Source organism: Mus musculus, chromosome 11 (genome assembly GCF_000001635.26).
Source record: "Mus musculus strain C57BL/6J chromosome 11, GRCm38.p6 C57BL/6J".
NCBI classification, from domain to species: Eukaryota; Metazoa; Chordata; class Mammalia; order Rodentia; family Muridae; genus Mus; species Mus musculus.
Window position 1 is genome coordinate 74,537,386 of NC_000077.6, and position 21,471 is coordinate 74,558,856.

Here is a 21,471-nt window from a genome sequence, read left to right on the forward strand (position 1 = left end):
TTGCTCAGTGGGGTAAGCATACACGCAAGGGGACTGTGAGCAAATATGCCCAGGACGAGCCCCCAAAACAGCTTCCCCAATACAAAGCACAGGCAGATGCACTAAAGCATTGACAGCGAAAGACTCAGGGACAGATCACAGAGCATTATCAGTCCAACCCCAGGGAAGGCAGCAATGCCACAACTCTCTCTGTGTCTGTGGATAAAACAGCAGCAAAACCTCAGGCAGGCTTAGTGGTGGGCACCTGCAATCCTAGCACTGAGAAGGCTGAAGCAGGGGTATCTGAGTTCAAGACTGTCCATCAGAACTCAGAGGTCCATCTGAACACGGCACAATCTTGCCCCCAGAAAACAAAACAACAGCAATAACAAAAACTGTGGTAGGGAGACGGTTCAGGTAAAAAACTTGCTCTACAAACACGAGGGCCGGGCCGGAGTCTGTTTGGCCTTTATGACTTTGGTTGGTTGGTTGGCTGGTTGGTTGGTTTTGTTGGTTTGGTTTTGGTTTTGATACAGGGTCTCACTACTTAGCTCACTGCATACCGGCTTACCTGGAACTCTTTATTTAGACCAGGCTGGCCTTGAACTCAGAGGTCCATCTGATCTGCCTCCCAATTGCTGTGATTAATGATATATACCACTATTTGGAGCTCTGGCACCCATATAAAGAGTTGGACATGCAGCACACACCTGTGATCCCCACATCGGGGAGAGAGAAATGATTAAAACTAGTTTGAAGCTTACTGGCCAAGAAGTTCGGCCAAAGCTACAAATTCAACTCAATAAGAGAATCAAAGCTGAGGTGAAGGAGAAGGAGGAGGAGGGGGAGGGGGAGGGGGAGGAGGAGGAGGAGGAGGAGGAGGAGGAGGAGGAGGAGGAGGAGGAGAAGGAGAAGGAGAAGGAGAAGGAGAAGGAGAAGGAGAAGGAGAAGGAGAAGGAGAAGGAGAAGGAGAAGGAGAAGGAGAAGAGAAGGAGAAGAAGAAGAGGAGGAGGAGGAGGTACTGAAGATGTCTACCTCTTGCCTCTGGCCTCCACATGCATGTGTTTACATATATATATGTGCATACACACAAGAGCACATACATGCACATAATACTTACACATACTTCATTTTAATCTAGCAAAGTCTTATACCTAGAACACCAGCACTCAAGAGGCTGAGGAAGCAGAATCATAAGTTCCAGGCCAGACTGGGTTGTATAGTGAATCTTAGGCAGTCTGTGCTACACAGAAACGCCTTATCTTATAAAGCCAAAAATAAATAAGGCGTTTCTGTGTACTTGCCCTGAGATCTGCCCATGAGTTATGTTCCTGAAAAGGGTCAGGCATAATACACAGGAGCAGACATGCAGTGTGAGAAGATCCTCGAGCTGCGTTTCTGCTCAAGATGCAAAACTGTGTGTGCTATGTGGACTTGTATATTTATATTTTATATCAATATGTGCTGGGAACAGCCTCATAAATCAGCTTGAGAGGGTGGGGTTGACTAGAATAAAAGTGACTCTTCCCACCATATCTATCTTTATATCACTTTGGGTTTGAACCATATAAATACATCTACTGTTCAGAGTAAGCTATAAATAAGTAAACAGCCTCAGTCAGCACGATGACAATGCTCTCAATGGCATTGTGGGTATATTTAGCAGGAATCTTAAAGACATAAATCCAAATTCTTTAGGCCAGTTCTTTCACCCCTGGCACGTGTCCTTACTGAAATAAGTCTTTGCCAAACACCACTCGGTGGCCATTGCAGAGTTGCTCCTGGGGGTAAGAAGTACAAGTGACCTAAGCGCCCACGGAGAGAAGACCATCTCATCACCCACGGCTGGAGAAAGACGAGGTGGTGATCTATGAGTTCAAGGGTCCTCCGTGCCAGTCCCTCACACAGTCAAACCTGATCTCAGGACAAGAGCGATGTCCTTCAGGTGTGTAGGAAGAGTGATGCCAGATGAGACCCACCAACATGCAGGGTTTCCAGCCACCAACCACGATGAGGGTTGCAGGCCCTCCAAATTCCAATTCAGTTCAGAGCAAAGCCCGGGAACCTGAATTTTCACAAGTGACCACCGTTCCCCTTGGGTACTCGGGACAGAATGTGGATGAGTACAAACTTGCAAATGGTTCTTGGGTGAAGGAGTGAGGTCTATGGCAAGGGCTGTTTAGCCCACTTTATCCTTCTGGCTGGGGCACAGCCTGACCCACATGGCCAGTGTTTGTTTTTTGTTTTGTTTTGTTTTGTTTTGTTTTGTTTTGTTTTGTTTTACACAGCACTGAAGTGGGAAGATGAATTCTGCTGGAATTGACAGTCTTGGGCCTGTTTTCTAGACAGACCAACAAGCTGCATTAGACAATGACAGTCACATGTAACTAGAGTCCAACTCTTCTATGCCATGCCATGTTATAAATATATTAGGGCTAGAGAGATGGCCCAATACACTAAGTGCTTGGTGTGCAAGCGTAGGGACCTAAGTTTAGATCCCCGCTGCCTGCGTCAGAACCAGGCATGGCAGCGTGTTCTGCAGTGCCAGCTCTGAGGGTTGGAGACAGACAGATCCTGGGAGGTCTCTGGCCAGTGATTGTGGCTTAATCAGCAGACCCCAGGCCAATGAAGGATCCTGCTTCAAAAAACAACGTAGAGAGTGGTAGAGGAGGACACCTGACGTCAACTTCTGGCTCCAAACACACCAACCAGCATGGGTGAGCATACCTGCACACACCCACATATACCCCATGTGCCCGCACACACACACAAATAATAATGGTGATAATAGTAAAAAGTAATGTTGATGATGTGTTGGGAGCCGCCCCCACATTCGCCGTTACAAGATGGCGCTGACATCCTGTGTTCTAAGTGGTAAACAAATAATCTGCGCATGTGCCAAGGGTATCTTATGACTACTTGTGCTCTGCCTTCCCCGTGACGTCAACTCGGCCGATGGGCTGCAGCCAATCAAGGAGTGACACGTCCGAGGCGAAGGAGAATGCTCCTTAAGAGGGACGGGGTTTTCGTTTTCTCTCTCTCTTGCTTTTCTCTCTCTCTTGCTTTTTCGCTCTCTTGCTTTTCTCTCTCTCTTGCTTCTTGCTCTCCTTTCCTGAAGATGTAAGAATAAAGCTTTGCCGCAGAAGATTCTGGTCTGTGGTGTTCTTCCTGGCCGGTCGTGAGAACGCGTCGAATAACAATTGGTGCCGAATTCCGGGACGAGAAAAAACTCCGGACTGGCGCAGGGAAGATCCCTCATTCCGGAACCAGAACTGCGGATCACGTTTATAAAGGTTCCCGTAACACAGACTGTTGAGAAGGATTCAACTGCCGAATTCAGAACTCATCAGCTGGGGAACGACGGTGATAAAGGTTCCCGTAAAGCAGACTGTTAAGAAGGATTCAACTGTATGAATTCAGAACTTTTCAGCTGGGGAACGAGAGTACCAGTGAGTATGTTTGGCCTTGAATTTTTTCTGGTGTTAGGAGCCCTTTTGTTCCTTTTCACATGTTATATAGTGCTTAAGGCAGGGCTAAAAATTCTAGAGGAAATTCAGGACAGTCTATCAGAAGTAAAGCGGAGAGAGAGAGTAGGAACAAGGAGAAACGGTAAGTATACAGGCCTTTCCAAGGGTCTTGAACCCGAGGAAAAGTTAAGGTTAGGTAGGAATACCTGGAGAGAGATTAGAAGAAAAAGAGGAAAAAGGGAGAAGAAAAAAGATCAATTAGCGGAGGTCTCTAGGAGAAGGAGCCTGTGCTCTGAAGAAACAGACTGGGAGAAAAAAGCGGCTCATTATGAAAGAAAAGGATACCAGCCGCCAAGTAAAGTGCTAACTAGTCATTTAAGGAAAAAGCCAAAAGCGGCTGGCGAAGGGCAGTTTGCTAATTGGCCTCAGGGCAATCGGCTACCAGGTGCACTCCCGCCCTATGCGGAGTCCCCGCCCTGCGTAGTGCGTCAGCCCGTAGTGCGTCAGCAATGCGCAGAGAGGCAGTGCGCAGAGAGGCAGTGCGCAGACTCATTCATTCCCCGAGAGGAGCGGGGGAAAATACAACAGGCATTTCCAGTCTTTGAAGGAGCCGAGGGTGGGCGTGTCCACGCTCCGGTAGAATATGTGCAGATTAAATATGGAATCAATGCTAATTTTACCTTGGTGCAGTTAGACAGGCTTGCCAGCATGGCACTAACTCCTGCCGACTGGCAAATGATTGCAAAAGCCGCTCTCCCTAGTATGGCCAAATATGTGGAATGGCGAGCTCTGTGGCAGGAGGCGGCACAGGCGCAGGCCCGAGCAAACGCTGCTGCTTTAACTCCAGAGCAGAGAGATTGGACTTTTGACTTGTTAACGGGTCAGGGAGCTTATTCTGCTGAACCTGATAAGAGGTATCAATGGAAGGTCTTACCACAGGGGATGTCCAATAGTCCTACAATGTGCCAACTTTATGTGCAAGAAGCTCTTTTGCCAGTGAGGAAACAGTTCCCCTCTTTAATTTTGCTCCTTTACATGGATGACATCCTCCTGTGCCATAAAGACCTTACCATGCTACAAAAGGCATATCCTTTTCTACTTAAAACTTTAAGTCAGTGGGGTTTACAGATAGCCACAGAAAAGGTCCAAATTTCTGATACAGGACAATTCTTGGGCTCTGTGGTGTCCCCAGATAAGATTGTGCCCCAAAAGGTAGAGATAAGAAGAGATCACCTCCATACCTTAAATGATTTTCAAAAGCTGTTGGGAGATATTAATTGGCTCAGACCCTTTTTAAAGATTCCTTCTGCTGAGTTAAGGCCTTTGTTTAGTATTTTAGAAGGAGATCCTCATATCTCCTCCCCTAGGACTCTTACTCTAGCTGCTAACCAGGCCTTACAAAAAGTGGAAAAAGCCTTACAGAATGCACAATTACAACGTATTGAGGATTCGCAGCCTTTCAGTTTGTGTGTCTTTAAGACAGCACAATTGCCAACTGCAGTTTTGCGGCAAAATGGGCCATTGTTGTGGATCCATCCAAACGTATCCCCAGCTAAAATAATAGATTGGTATCCTGATGCAATTGCACAGCTTGCCCTTAAAGGCCTAAAAGCAGCAATCACCCACTTTGGGCAAAGTCCATATCTTTTAATTGTACCTTATACCGCTGCACAGGTTCAAACCTTGGCAGCCGCATCTAATGATTGGGCAGTTTTAGTTACCTCCTTTTCAGGAAAAATAGATAACCATTATCCAAAACATCCAATCTTACAGTTTGCCCAAAATCAATCTGTTGTGTTTCCACAAATAACAGTAAGAAACCCACTTAAAAATGGGATTGTGGTATATACTGATGGATCAAAAACTGGCATAGGTGCCTATGTGGCTAATGGTAAAGTGGTATCCAAACAATATAATGAAAATTCACCTCAAGTGGTAGAATGTTTAGTGGTCTTAGAAGTTTTAAAAACCTTTTTAAAACCCCTTAATATTGTGTCAGATTCCTGTTATGTGGTAAATGCAGTAAATCTTTTAGAAGTGGCTGGAGTGATTAAGCCTTCCAGTAGAGTTGCCAATATTTTTCAGCAGATACAATTAGTTTTGTTATCTAGAAGATCTCCTGTTTATATTACTCATGTTAGAGCCCATTCAGGCCTACCTGGCCCCATGGCTCTGGGAAATGATTTGGCAGATAAGGCCACTAAAGTGGTGGCTGCTGCCCTATCATCCCCGGTAGAGGCTGCAAGAAATTTTCATAACAATTTTCATGTGACGGCTGAAACATTACGCAGTCGTTTCTCCTTGACAAGAAAAGAAGCCCGTGACATTGTTACTCAATGTCAAAGCTGCTGTGAGTTCTTGCCAGTTCCTCATGTGGGAATTAACCCACGCGGTATTCGACCTCTACAGGTCTGGCAAATGGATGTTACACATGTTTCTTCCTTTGGAAAACTTCAATATCTCCATGTGTCCATTGACACATGTTCTGGCATCATGTTTGCTTCTCCGTTAACTGGAGAAAAAGCCTCACATGTGATTCAACATTGTCTTGAGGCATGGAGTGCTTGGGGGAAACCCAGACTCCTTAAGACTGATAATGGACCAGCTTATACGTCTCAAAAATTCCAACAGTTCTGCCGTCAGATGGACGTAACCCACCTGACTGGACTTCCATACAACCCTCAAGGACAGGGTATTGTTGAGCGTGCGCATCGCACCCTCAAAGCCTATCTTATAAAACAGAAGAGGGGAACTTTTGAGGAGACTGTACCCCGAGCACCAAGAGTGTCGGTGTCTTTGGCACTCTTTACACTCAATTTTTTAAATATTGATGCTCATGGCCATACTGCGGCTGAACGTCATTGTTCAGAGCCAGATAGGCCCAATGAGATGGTTAAATGGAAAAATGTCCTTGATGATAAATGGTATGGCCCGGATCCTATCTTGATAGGATCCAGGGGAGCTATCTGTGTTTTCCCACAGAATGAAGACAACCCATTTTGGTTACCAGAAAGACTCACCCGAAAAATCCAGACTGACCAAGGGAATACTAATGTCCCTCGTCTTGGTGATGTCCAGGGCGTCAATAATAAAGAGAGAGCAGCGTTGGGGGATAATGTCGACATTTCCACTCCCAATGACGGTGATGTATAATGCTCAAGTATTCTCCTGCTTTTTTACCACTAACTAGGAACTGGGTTTGGCCTTAATTCAGACAGCCTTGGCTCTGTCTGGACAGGTCCAGATGACTGACACCATTAACACTTTGTCAGCCTCAGTGACTACAGTCATAGATGAACAGGCCTCAGCTAATGTCAAGATACAGAGAGGTCTCATGCTGGTTAATCAACTCATAGATCTTGTCCAGATACAACTAGATGTATTATGACAAATAACTCAGCAGGGATGTGAACAAAAGTTTCCGGGATTGTGTGTTATTTCCATTCAGTATGTTAAATTTACTAGGGCAGCTAATTTGTCAAAAAGTCTTTTTCAGTATATGTTACAGAATTGGATGGCTGAATTTGAACAGACCCTTCGAGGCTTGCCATCATTCAGGTCAACTCCACGCGCTTGGACCTGTCCCTGACCAAAGGATTACCCAATTGGATCTCCTCAGCATTTTCTTTCTTTAAAAAATGGGTGGGATTAATATTATTTGGAGATACACTTTGCTGTGGATTAGTGTTGCTTCTTTGATTGGTCTGTAAGCTTAAGGCCCAAACTAGGAGAGACAAGGTGGTTATTGCCCAGGCGCTTGCAGGACTAGAACATGGAGCTCCCCCTGATATATGGTTATCTATGCTTAGGCAATAGGTCGCTGGCCACTCAGCTCTTATATCCCATGAGGCTAGACTCATTGCACGGGATAGAGTGAGTGTGCTTCAGCAGCCCGAGAGAGTTGCAAGGCTAAGCACTGCAATGGAAAGGCTCTGCGGCATATATGAGCCTATTCTAGGGAGACATGTCATCTTTCATGAAGGTTCAGTGTCCTAGTTCCCTTCCCCCAGGCAAAACGACACGGGAGCAGGTCAGGGTTGCTCTGGGTAAAAGCCTGTAAGCCTAAGAGCTAATCCTGTACATGGCTCCTTTACCTACACACTGGGGATTTGACCTCTATCTCCACTCTCATTAATATGGGTGGCCTATTTGCTCTTATTAAAAGAAAAAGGGGGAGATGTTGGGAGCCGCCCCCACATTCGCCGTTACAAGATGGCGCTGACATCCTGTGTTCTAAGTGGTAAACAAATAATCTGCGCATGTGCCAAGGGTATCTTATGACTACTTGTGCTCTGCCTTCCCCGTGACGTCAACTCGGCCGATGGGCTGCAGCCAATCAAGGAGTGACACGTCCGAGGCGAAGGAGAATGCTCCTTAAGAGGGACGGGGTTTTCGTTTTCTCTCTCTCTTGCTTTTCTCTCTCTCTTGCTTTTTCGCTCTCTTGCTTTTCTCTCTCTCTTGCTTCTTGCTCTCCTTTCCTGAAGATGTAAGAATAAAGCTTTGCCGCAGAAGATTCTGGTCTGTGGTGTTCTTCCTGGCCGGTCGTGAGAACGCGTCGAATAACAATGATGCATTGCTATTATGCTGCTACAATACAGTAAATTAATATTTCATAAATATAAGTATATTATAGCTAGGCATGGTGATAAATGCCTTTTTAATCTCAGCACTTAGAAAGCCGAGGCAGGTGGATCTTTGTGAGTTCGAACCCAGCCTGGTCTATAGAACGTGTTCTAAGACAGCCAGGACTACACAGATGATAGGAAATAAATAAATAAATAAATAAATAAATAAATAAATAAATAAATGGAGTTTTATCACCTGCTCTATCAGGTATAGCTGAAGCACTTTCGAACAGCCCAACCCATGTAAAATTATCATTACCATCCCCATTTTGCAAATGAAGGTGAGAAAAAAAAATCTAACCAATGATCTCAAAGTCTGTGGCGAGATAAGGAGTTGAACTTCCCACTCAGGAGGAGGCTCTAAGGGCATGGCAGGCATGGTGGCACAGACCTGTAATTCCAACCAGTCAAAAGGCAAGAGAATTATTACATGTCCTGGAGCTGCCTGGGCAACTCAGGGAGGCACTGTCTCAAAATAAAAAGTAAAAAGATACCTGGTGATTGGTGCCACAGCTCAATGGGAAAAGACTTGCCTAAGATGCAGGAGACTCTGAGAGACGGAGTGGGGCAAGAGCTGGAGAGATAGCTGAGTTGGTAAACTGCTTGCTACAAATGCACGAGGGCCTGAGTTCAATTCCCAACACCCACACAAAAAGCCAGACATGGTGGTGCACATTCGGAATCTGGCGGGGGGTTGGGGGGGGGGGCAGAAACAGGTGAATTCCAAAAGCTCACAAGCTAGACACCTAGCTTAATTGTCAAGTTCCAGGTTCCAGTGAGACACTATCTTTAATAAATCATGATGGAACCTGGAGAGATGGCTCAGCAGTTAAGAGCAATGGCTGGTCTTCTGGAGTACCCAGGTTAGACTCCCACAACTCCAGATCCAGGGAAGCTGATGCCCTCTTCTGGTCTCCTTAGGCACTACATGAACGTGGTGTACAGACAGAGGCAGAAAAAACACCGACCCACAGAAAATTAAAAAATAAGTCTTAGCTGGGCAGGGGTGGTGCACACCTTTAAACCCAGCACTTGGGAGGCAGAGGCAGGCGGATTTCTGAGTTCGAGGCCAGCCTGGTCTACAGAGTGAGTTCCAGGACAGCCAGGGCTACACAGAGAAACCCTGTCTCAAAAAACCAAAAAAAGAAAAAAGGAAAGGAAAGGAAAGGAAAGGAAAGGAAAGGAAAGGAAAGGAAGAAAGAAAGAAAAAATAAATCTATTTTTAAAAGTTGAAGTACACAGCTCTTCAGTAACAACACCTGAGATTGACCTATGACCTATACCTAACACACTCGTGACACACACCAAGAAAAGAAACTAACTTATAGTCAAGAATAAATGGGTACTGTTATCAACTAGGATGGCAGATCTCATGTTAAGCATTCTTGCCACAATAAAATAAAACTCAGATGTTGAGGGTGAGGTTACATCCCAGTTTAAAAAATTAAAATAAAAAAAAATTTTTTAAAGAGCTTACGGTAGAGAAGTTTTATCTCTGTAGGCTGAAGTGGCCCCTCACAGCAGAGCCGTGATGCTGTCTCCTGTCTCTGCCTGATTATTGGGTTTCTCTCCCTTTGCAGCACGAGCTCTGGCTGCCTCTATCAAAGGCAGCAGGAACTTGCTGGAGTGCTGGAGGAGAGAGCTGCGTGTGACAGTAGGAGGAAGGGAAGTGGGTATTCTCAGTCGGGGGAGGGGTCACGACCTCAGTCAGCCTCAGCCTTTCACTGAGAACCGAAGCTCCTGGGAGGAGGGGCAGGCACTGCGGTAAGGAACAGTCCCCGTTATCTAAGAGGCACCGGAAAGCAAGTAATTATCTTTGAGATGGAAGCCAGCTGCACCAGCGAGCAATGAAGAGAGGGAGCAGAGACAGAAGGCAGGGAGCAGGGCAAAGAAGCAGAGAAGGGAAGTGGGGGTCGGGGGAGGCAGGCAAGGCATGTCATGAACAAGATCTATGGCATGCTCACCTACCCTAGTCAGAACTTTCATATTTGCCACTTCTTGTGACAGAATAAAACCTATGACGGCTCAGGTTCCTACTCACAAAGCTGTCTAGTTCTATACATCCCCTCCGACCACTAAATGAGCAGGCAGTCCTGGGACAACACTGCCACCTTCTGGAAGTAAGGAGAACTGTCGTTATTTCCAGCTTACCCACCACCAAGAGTGTTCTTCACCTCACCTTCACTGCTGCCTAGTGGTTCCCACCCCAAGGCCTTTGTACTAGCGGTTCCCAGCCCTCCAGTCCCAGGAGGGCTCCTCTACCTCCAGATATTCTCACACTCAGTCTTTCTTTGCCTCTGGTCCTCTCAGTTGTCACTTCTATGAAGAGGCTGTTTGCTGACCACTCGTCTAATGTAACCCCAGGTCTGGCATGGTGATACACACTTATAATCTCAGCACTTGGAAGGTAGAGGCAAAAGGATAGGTCAAGGCTCATCCTTGGCTACATAGAAACCCAACGTGAGACTGAAAAAGCCCTAAAATAAATAAATTAGAAGGCCCTATCCTCACTGTTTCCTTCCCACAGGCCATTGTCTGGAAGCACATAGTCCCGGGCTCTCACCACAAGAAAATACTACAACACCTGTCCATTTGTGCAACTACACTCAATAAACTTAGACTGCTAGCATTGCTGGCTATGAGACTCTTCATTCATCCAGGGTAAGCCATCCTGAGCTCAAGGACCCAAGTTCAAAGGCCACGGGGATGAATTGCAGATTTCCATTCGTTCTATGTCTATGTCAAGGGCGTCACACTCCCCCACACACCGGCTTGACCTCACATACACAGCAGACCCGCTTTGCAAATCCCCCAAGCACGAGACCCCAGTTTCCATGGAACTCCTTTCACACTCTGAGGTGTTGTCTGAGATGGACCGCTAGTGTAGCCTGCAGCCCTGAGTCACCATGAGATTCAGCCCCACGCTCCTCAGTAACACATTCATGGTGCTTTGGCCTCCCTATGCCAGTCTCCAGGGAAGCAGCTCACTTCACCTGTCACCTTAGCCCCACATTCAGTGAACGCCCTGAACAGACTTTCCCATACCCCTACAATACATCCTTCCACAGTCTCCCACTGGGTCGTGGAGAAGGACACACTGCTTAGGAAACAGCTCCTTACACTTCCTGACCCCGAGTCCTGGATGTTCTCTCTGTTCCAAACTCCTAGAGAATTCTCTTTTCGGCTGTCATGTGCTGTCCCTCCAAAAGGAAGTTCCCACTCCTCCCAAATCTTTACAGGGATTACCTCATGCTTTGGGGTGACTACTAAGTCTCTACAGCCTGAACTCTTTGCAGGCGAGACCATTTGCAACTGACTCCTCGTTATCTTCTGTAATAGGACTGAGCAAAGGGATATACTGAGTGCCTTTTGTATCGCCTTTAGTGTGTTAGCTTATTTCATCCTAAACATCCCCGTGAGACAGAGAATCTTGTCATCTGCACCTTCAGGGTCAGGAGGTCAGGGCTCTGCCCTCACATGACCGCATCAATGACTAACCGAGCCAGGATTCAACAAAGGAATCCCAGCCCCTGAAGCAGGGCGGGCTTAAAGTGGGTGCTCATTGAATATTCATGAGACATGGACAACCTACATTCCTCCTGCCTCTGTCTGACCTTGGCACTGACAGCTCCATCAAAGGCACAGAGCACTGGTGTGCTTGCTTCCCCAGCTCCAGTTCTGACCCAGTTGTCGCAGACAAGTTTCTTCCCCTCCCTTCCTCCTGCCCAAACCTTGAACAGAAAATGATCCAGCTGGGACCAGCAGAAGAGATGCTCTTGGCAAGCCTGAGATTTCTGTTCTGTTCGTTTGTTTTCAGAACACAAGTCTCTTTAGAGCACAGCCTGGGGGGCAGGCTCTACAGTAACAAGAGTACTGCCCTCCTCTTTTTTGTTCTTCTTTCTGATTAGTTTTTTGAGTGAGGGTCTTATTATGTAGCTCAGAATGCCCTTAGACTTACGGTAATCCTCCTGCCTCTGCCTCTGGAGTACCAGGATTACAGGCATGCATCGAGCTCACAAGCCTAGATGTGGATGGGAAGGTGGCATGGTAAGTTTGTAACTGAGACTAGACACTGGACAGAGGCACCTCTGGAAGATTCAGAAGTGCGGGTACCTCAGCCCACTTCCTTCTGGTTGTCTTCCTCCTCTCTGTGACCAGTGCACTATTTCTAATTCATTGCCACTGTGTCTCCACTCTGTTTGCTCAAAACACGGTTATCTTTGCACTCTTCCTGATGCCCCACTGACGACAGGGCCTCTCGGAAGCACGGCCACCACCTCTTTTCACCTTGACTGGGTTTGTGTGAGCATCCTGAACTAAAAATACAGAAGGGCATACAGGCACAGGTCCCTGAGGTCTGAAAGCCCACACCAGTGTGTATCCCCAGGACCCCTGCCTGCAAACAGTGGTACACACTCAACACTCACAGAGACTAAGAAAGAAAAGACAAAGGTAAAATGGTTCTCTCTCTCTCTCTCTCTCTCTCTCTCTCTCTCTTCCCCCCCCCCCCATCCTTCTTAAAGTATCTAAGTGTTTTGCCACCATATATTACATACCTAGTCCCTAAGAAGAGGGTGTTGAGTCCCCTGGAGCTGGAGTTACAGATGGTTGTGAGATATGTGATGTGGGTGCTGGAAACTGAACTCAGGTCCTCTGAAAGAGTGGTGCTTACTCTACTCTAAACTGCTGAAGTGTCTCTCCAGCCCAGCAAGATGGTTTCAACAGAATTAGAATCCTAGTAAATTCCTGAGCTCATACCATGTGGGTAAAACCCTTAGGCTCCCCCTTAACAAGACCAGATGCCATCCCATTCCAGTGAGTTAGCCCTAGATCCACAGACAACACAGGGGCACATCTCTGAACACAGCCTTCCCATTGTCTGGAAACTAGCATGCTCCCAAGGGAAGACGGGTGTGCATCAATTCCCAAGGTGATGGGGCTTCCGTCAGGAACTTGGGATTCTGGGGGGGGGGGGGGGGTCCAACCAGATGTCACAATACTCAAGAGCTGAGGCAGGAGAATCACCACAAGTTCAAGGCTAGCCTGAACTACAAAATGAAACCATGCCTCAAAAATAAAATGATATAGGGGTGGGATAGGAGGAATGAGAAGAGCCAGCTCCCAGGACTAGAGAGGACGGGAGGGGACGTGGCAAGCTCTGAGACATCACGGCTGGTTTTGTCCAGCTGTAGTGGGATGTGGTACTAGGAGTGTTTGTGTGTATGTGACCTTGAGTGACCTTATAGAGTCAAGTCTGGAGTGTGTGTGTTCAGGATATGCCAGGACCCTGACATGTTACAGTGAAGCTGAATGCTAGCCAAACGTTAGGACTCTGCTATGGTGACAGCTCTCTGCGTTTGTCCCAGGCCTCAAGAGGCAGGGCTCTGAGAGCTACCAGCTGCACCATACCAGTTTGTGGCTGCCTCCTTGGTGCCATCTAGTGTCACTGGATTTGCACACCTCTGATACCTGTCCTTGGAGGTGAAGACAGGTCACAGACTGGGTACAATGTCTGGGCTTGTCTGGCTCTTGGAAGCTGACCTGGGAGCCTGGCCTTCAGTCTCAGCCAGTGTTGCCTAACAGAACTGTCTGCAATGGTGAATATGTTCGCAAGTGTTCTATGTGTCTGTCTAAACGGGTCAGCCCTGAGCACTCTGTCCCAGGAAGCAAAATGTACTTTGTTTGTTTATTCTGATACTAGGGCCTTGCATATTTAAGGCAAATATTCAAACAAAGGAAGGAAGGAAGGAAGGAAGGAAGGAAGGAAGGAAGGAAGGAAGGAAGGACAGAAGGAAGGAAGGAAGGAAGGAAGGATTCACCTTTACTAGTAATTGGCCAAAGGAAATAGTCAAAAACACATTAACAAAAAATTATATACAGATCCTTTGTATAATTTGTTATAGCCAAAACTAAAAGCATTAAAGTCTAGAAATAAAGCAATACCTAAATTAATTATGGGACCCCATGGTCACAGGGTAAGTAGTATTTTAAATCACGGTGGGGGTGTACATTGTTTGATTTGGGGTTCTGTTTTGTTTGTGTTTTGCTCTGGTATTAAGACAGAGTCCCGTTTAGCCCAGATTGACCTCACTTCCGCCATGCAGCAGAGGATAACCTCGAATTTCTGGTCCTCCCGCATCCACCTTCTAGATTACAAGATTACGGGAATACACCACCATCCCTGGTTTTATGTGGTGCTAAGGATCAAACCCAGACCTTCACATATGCTTGGCAGGCATTGTGCCAACTGAGCCACACCCCAAGCCCTGAGTCACCTTTTAAAAGATCACTCAGTGTTGAAATGACATTACATAACACGTTTTTAAAACCAAAAAAAAAAAAAAAAAAAAAAAAAAAGACTATTAGGAAACACTAAAACAGTAACGTGTAGAGGGGACATTGCTTGGTGGCTTGGCAGTGGCTCTGCAGGCATGAACCCCTGGATTCGATCCCCAGCACCATAAATAAGAAGAACAATTTCTTTTGGGTGGTGGGTTATGGGTTATTCTTATTTTTTTCACTTCAACATTTGTACATATTTTTTAAACCTCTCACAGTGAGCATGTACTATTTTTATAATCAAGAAAACACTATTTTTAAAGATGGGGAAGGGCTGTACCAGTATGGGAAAATATTTTTGAACCAGCTTTTAAAATGAGAGAGAGAGAATATATAAGAACACACCCAGACCTACAGGGAGGAACTCAAAGGAGGCAGACATTGTGATCTGAGGGTTGCAGAAAGAGAATTTCCATTCATTTATCCAGAGTTCTATTAGTGCCCTCGGAATAAGTAAATGTGATTTTGCCAATCAGATTTGGGCTTGCACAACTGTGAGGGCGTGGGCAGTAGAGACACAGTGGGTGGTTAAAATCCCTCTGGCACTACCACAGAGATCTGAGGACCATGGCATCCCTTCTTACCCTTGCCACGGGCATCTCTCACAAATACACAGAGGGTCCAATGGGGACAGCCACTGAAACAGTGTCTGAGAGATCAAAACATAAAAATGACCAAGGGATCCAGGCATGCAGGATGCAAAATGTACAAACAGACTCTGACTGGCAATTAAAAAGAAGGAACTACAAGTTGTCCTTAGAATTTCCAGAATCCCCGAGGAAGGGCACACTCAGAGCTATAATAGCATCAGCCACATACACATGTACACATCTGATGGACTCTATGCTCCTGCACTATTCTTAGCAATGGACATATGCAAACTTACTTCATGCCCTAAACAACACTTTTGTGCTTTACAAATAAGGAAGCTGAGGCATAGATAAATTAAATAACCTGTCCAAGGACTTACGACTGGTAAAAGGCAGGGCCTAGCTCCGAACCCAGACAACCTGGCCAATAGGGCACCATGGGAAAAAGTCAAAAGGATGTCACATGCATGACTTATTTTTTTGATACAGGGCATCTCTACTATGTAGCTCTGGCTGTCTCGGAACTCACTAGTAGAGCAGGCTGGCCTCGAACTCATGGAGATCCATCTGCCTCTGCCTACAGAGTACTGAGATTAAAGGTATGCATCTGTAAGGATGGCACATGTGTGAGTTTTTAATAGTAGTCTCAAAGGACAGGATCAACTCCAACAGATGTCAGGATCCAAAGATGCTGAAGTCTCTTATCCAGAATGGACTGGTACCCACATGGAGTCCACACATCCTCCTGTATGAAGCCCATCTTCTCTGGATTACTTATGATGTCTAACACTCTGCAACACTGTGTAAGCAAAAGTTACCCTGTGTCATCCCAGGAATAAGAGCAAGCAAAGGGGCCTGCACCTGTGCAATGCAGGTACGGTTTGAAACATATGTATTGCTGGGCATGATGGTGTATGTCTTTAAGCCCAGCACTCAAAAGACAGGAGCAGGTGGATCTCTATGAATCCTAGGCTAGCCGGATCTACAGAGCAAGACCCAGGCCAGCAAGGACTACATGGTGAGGCTCTGTCCAAAACTATGTGTATTTTCAATCCAAGGTAGGTTGAATCTGGATATGAAACCCAGAAAGGTCAATTACATACACAAAACCCACAGATTACTTCTAATCGTATGAAACTGAAGAGATGGCCCAGTCTATAAAGTGCTTGCCAAACAAGCATGAGGACTTGGGTTCAATCCCCATCCATGTGATATGTGTGTGTGTGTGTGTGTGTGTGTGACTGGAGTGCACACCTGTAATCCCAGTCCTGAGGAGCCACAGACAGAGGTCCCTGTGGTTCGCTGACTAAACAATCTAGCAGAAGTGGCAAGCCAATAAGAGAGTGTCTCAAAACTAAGGGGAACAAAAGGAATAAATGAGCTGGAGAGTAGTCGAGTGGAGAGCAGCTGAGAAAGACACCAAACATCAACCCCTGGTCTCCATACACATGGGAACATATACATTCTTACTACCCCTGGCCTCCACACACACAGGAACATATTCATCTATACTACCCTGGCCTCCATACACAGGGGAACACATACATCTATACCACCCTGGCCCCATACACACAGAGACACAGACGTCTATACTACCCTGGTCCCCATACACACAGGAACATACCATACATACACACACAAAATAAATTCTGACATATGCTGCAACACCAATGGATCTGGAAGCCTCTATAGTAAGTGGCCATGGGAAAGAAGATGATAGGGAATGAAGAGCTATTATGGAGTGGGTGCAGAGATCCATTTACGATAATAAAGTGCACACTGATGCACAGCAAGGCTCGAGCGCCTAATACCACTGAGCGATGCACCTAAGGGGCTAACAAGGTATGTTTTGGAAATGTAGCTCCTAGCATGGACACCCACTCTGCATAAACCATGCATGGTGGCGTAAGCCTGTAATCCCAGCATTTGGGACGTGGAGGCAAGAAGAGGGTTAGAAGTTCAAGGTTTTTCTTAGCTACATAATGAGTTTAAGGTCAGACTGGGCTAGGTGAGACTCTGTCAGAAGGGAGAAGAGAGAGAGGGAGTCAGAGAGGGAGGGAAGAAGGAAGGAAGGGAGGGAAGGAGAAAGGGAGGGAGGAAACTTTTTCTATTATATATATTATATTAAAATGAAAAGAGTTGGTGAATGTTAGATTAAAATGATAGCTGTCAGCTGAGGGTGTCGCTCAGCCCTGGAGCACCTGCCTGGCATGCACGAGGCCAGGTTTAAGTTCCAGATCCACATCAGAACTGTTAGCAATGGTCCATCCGTTTTGGGCCTCAAGTATCCAGATGCCTAGCACAGCACTACCTAAGGCAGGGAGGGAGGGAGGAGAGAAGGAAGGGGAAGTCCTGAGTTTAGAGGAGACAAGGAAGCCAGCTCAGAAGGCAGGAAGGCCCTGGAAGCCTGCAGCGCAGGCTTTCCATCTTCCCTCCCCCTCATTCTCCTGTTTGCCACACAGTGGTTGCTATGGAAACAAGGGGCACCTTGGGCTCCTAGAGCTCAGCCCAGGTGCTGCTACTCTGGGAATAATACCAGCATGTAAGAGAAAGGCCCAGTCCTCAGGGCTTTGTGTACACACACACACACACACACACACACACACACACACACAGACACACACACACTCGTCTACCCCCAGCGCCTCCTGTCTGTCTAGTGACCTCTGTCGTCATCGGGTAGACGTGAGTGGATGCGCACATCAATCCAGCTTGCTCTGGTGGGTCCGTGGGGGTGTTTACAGTCCTGTGGGCATGTCGTGCGGTTCTGTATGCGATCACACAGCCCAGGACTATTGTACACCACCAGAAGCACTATGATTAGACACCGTGCTCCACGCTTCTCCTGAGCTATCACGCTCAAAGCTCACAGCAGCACCGTGTGTAGCACTATTAATATTCACTGGTAAGGAAACTGGAGCACAGGAAGGTTGTGTGGTTTCCCTAAGTACACCCAGAGCATGTGAACCTGACCACTGGATCTGCACTGTGGGAACAGAGCTTAAAATATATATATGTATTTGCTTATTTTAGCCAAGGTGTACCCTTTAATCCCAGCACTTGGAAGGCAGAGGCATGCAGAGCACTATGAGTTCGAGGCCAGCCTGGTTTACAGGGTGAGTTCCAGGACAGCCAGGGCTACAGAGAGAAACCCTCAAAAGAGAAAAAAAAACAAACAAAAAAAATGTATTTTTACTTTATGTATATTAGTGTTTGCCTGCATGTATGTCTGTGTACCACATGCATACCTGAAACCTGGAGAGGCCAGGAAAGGACACTAGATCTCCTGGAACTGGAGTTACAGAGGGTTGTAAACTGCCATGTAGATGCTGGGAATTGAACCCTGGTCCTTTGCCAGAGTATCCGGTGCTCTTAACCCCTGAGTCATCTTCCCCAGACCCAAAGGTGAAAGCCCTTTAAACAAACTAGATCCCAAGCAGCTGTGGCCTACCTCACCTCAAGGACCACGTCCTGCCGTGGTAACAAACACCAAGGCTTCTTGAGCCCCACCCAAGGGTGATAAAGAGGAGTCCCTCAGATGGGGCCCAAGGAGCTGCCTTTTAACCCAGCCCCTGGACTGATCTGCCTGGCCAGCAGAGTAACCAGCCACTGATTCAACCTACACTGGTCATAGCAGAATGGAGGTGGGGCTGTACCTCCTGAATCCAGCTCCTGAGCTCAGTAACTAACAGGCCTGTGAAACTCCTCCTGCAGCCGCAGCTCCTGTCTACCACAGGCATCTAAAGGCAGCCAAGCACCCAGGCCAAGCCAGCTGCTGTCAGCATCCTCCTCCCCAAGGGCAGGGCCCCGCAAGTCAGTTATGTGGCTTTGTGGCCTGCCAGGCGCGGATTTCCGCCCACTCCACCCTCTCAGAATGAGTTGGGTGTGGGGCGGAGGCTCACACAGTGGGTAGCCTGCCTATTCACAGATCAGCCAGAGGCAGGGAGGCAAGCCACCTGGCCAGGGCAACAAACACTGCAGAAAGCTCCTGCTGGCTCTGACCTCGGGGAATAAGAGCAGACAGAAGCCATATAGAGACAGCATTCACTGTGCCCCTGACCAGAGAAACTCTCTCTGCTCCGGGAGGCTGAGGAAGCAGTGGCTGTGTACACCAGGAGTGAAGGAAGCTAAATCAGGAAAGGAAGGGTGGAGGCATATTTGCAAGAAAGCAAATCCAGAAACTGACAGAGGTGAGATTTGAACCTGAGATTACTAAATTGCTTCAGGTCATCCAGCAGGTGGAGACAGGATTTAAACCCAGACTGCCTGCCTCCGAAATCTACAAAGTAACCCACTGGTTGGTAGACCCTGTTCTGCACACATGCTTATGGATGGTAGGGAGGCTATGACCTCAAAAGTTCAGTTAAACCTGGAGATGGTTTTCCTTGCCACAGCTAGAAGGTGTGTGGTATTGGCAATAGGTGGGTAGAGATCCGGAGATTTTGTTAGACATCCTACAGGGACCAGGACAGACACCGCCCCCGTACCCCACCCCACCCCCAGGGACCATCCAGACCACTGTGAAGAGTGGAGCCCTGGATTAGTGTGACAGACCCACCTGGAGCCCCCACCTGACCCATGGGCCACCATCATGCTTGTCAGTCCCTGGAGAGAGGGGTTCTCAAACTTCACTGCCTACAAATGTCATTCATGAGTCCTGAGAAGGTGCAGGTGCCAGGTTCCTCCAGAAGCCTCTGATTTCATTGACATTGACTTTATTGTTTATTGTCTGTTTGTTTCCCAGAAACTAGGCCTTTCTTTGTAATCCAAGCTGGCCTTGAACTCAGATCCTCCTGCTTCAGCCTCTGAGAGCTGGGAGGACAGGCTTGTAGCGCCCACCACGCCTGGCTGGTGATTAGAATTTTCAGTCACCAGATGACAATCTCCAGATGCACAGACAGTTGGAGGTCACTACCTTGTGGAAAGCAAGCAAGGATCTTACTACTGGCGGTGAACCTAAGACAGTTGATGAGCATTCCACAAAGAGAAGGCCCAGCAAGCTCCACAGGACCATGACTACCAACCTCACCCCTACCAGAGATGGGGGTCGACCCCACAACAGCTCCTGGAGACAAGCGCTAAAGGAGTCTGCATACCTGCATCTGACTCCCCAGACCAGGACAGTTCAGTGGCTTTTGAGTTGAGGACTTGATCACGCTGGCAGAGACAGGGGGGAGGAGATTAACTTCCCGGCTGCCATCACTGTCTGGGCAGGAGATAATGGGCCTGAATTAGGAGACAGGAGGACCAGCCCTACATGAGTCAGAGGCTTCTCAGCCCGGAGAGGGAGGAAGCACTGGATATGAAAAAGAGAAAGGTTAATTGGGAAGGAGCCAGCCTGGGAACAGAGCCGGAAATGATCAGGCAGTCACTGAGGGGACAAGAACTGGAAAGGGGAAAGGGTTGGGGAATCAGCTGCAGAAGCAAAAGCAGAGGCTAGGGCTTAGCACATCAAGGCCAAGGTCAGCCACAGGTAAACCCAAAGCCTGCCCATGCTCTTTCTTAGCTCAGAAGTTACTTGTCCTGACTTTGCCCAAACTCCAGACCTCCAGCAAGGTAGCAGTGAGATTAACAAGACCAGTCTGGGCACGCCAGAGGCTGCAGCAAGGGGGTCGCAACTTCAAGGCCAGCCTGGGCAGCTTACCAAAATCATGCCTCGTATCTGTGGGGCTGATACAGGCTGCCGAGAAAGCTTCCAACAAAATGCAGTACAGGCACTGAGAAAGCCTACACAGAGAAGGGTCCAGGCTGGTCACCCAGGAGAGGAGAGACAAGTCAAAGGAGCGAGCCTTCTGGGCACTTGGAGAGCTCTCAGGAGAAAGGGGGATTGGCTTCGTTGTGGAGGAGGGTTATGACTGGTTATGCAATGGCAGTTTCAGAGATTCGGGGTGAAATTAATGGGAAAACAGTGAGCAAGCAGAACTCTATCGTAATAAACCAGGCACCCTTAAAGATGTCATGAGCTCCCTGACACTGGAGACAACCAAGCGTAAGCTAACAGACTGGCTTCTGAAGCAGAGGGAGTTGCCTTGCTTGTTTCAAGTCCTCAGCCTCCAGGAAGCTGAGAGCTAGGGTCTCTCCTGATGACTTCGTTCTTCTCTCAGGACTCCCAGGACTGGTGCACCGGAATCTGCTTCCCATGGAGGCTGAGACAAAGCACACTTCCTTCCTATTCCTTCCATAGGATCCAGAGCCTCCCGTCTAGGCCTTGCAGAGCTGAGGGTCTGAGAGACCCGTGGAGATCCCCAAAGCTTCCAGAAAGTGAGTGGGGTAAAGAAGGGAGAATTGAGCCTAGAGTGGCAGGCCACAGGCAAGCAATCCCATCCCGCTGCACTCCTGTCCTCATCTTCCTCACTGACACAGTTAGCTATGTCCATCCCACTCCACGACTCCACCAGCCACATAGAAGACACCCTCCCCGGGATCCAGGGATCAGCTGAATCTTGCTTAGAGTTAGCTGTCTCACACCCA

General features: G+C 47.6%; 1 protein-coding gene across 7 annotated transcripts in view; it reads right to left on the reverse strand.

The window, feature by feature from the left end:
• Window positions 1-21,471, reverse strand: part of Rap1gap2 (RAP1 GTPase activating protein 2) — a 227,560-nt gene that overhangs the window by 154,030 nt on the left and 52,059 nt on the right. The window lies entirely within an intron of this gene.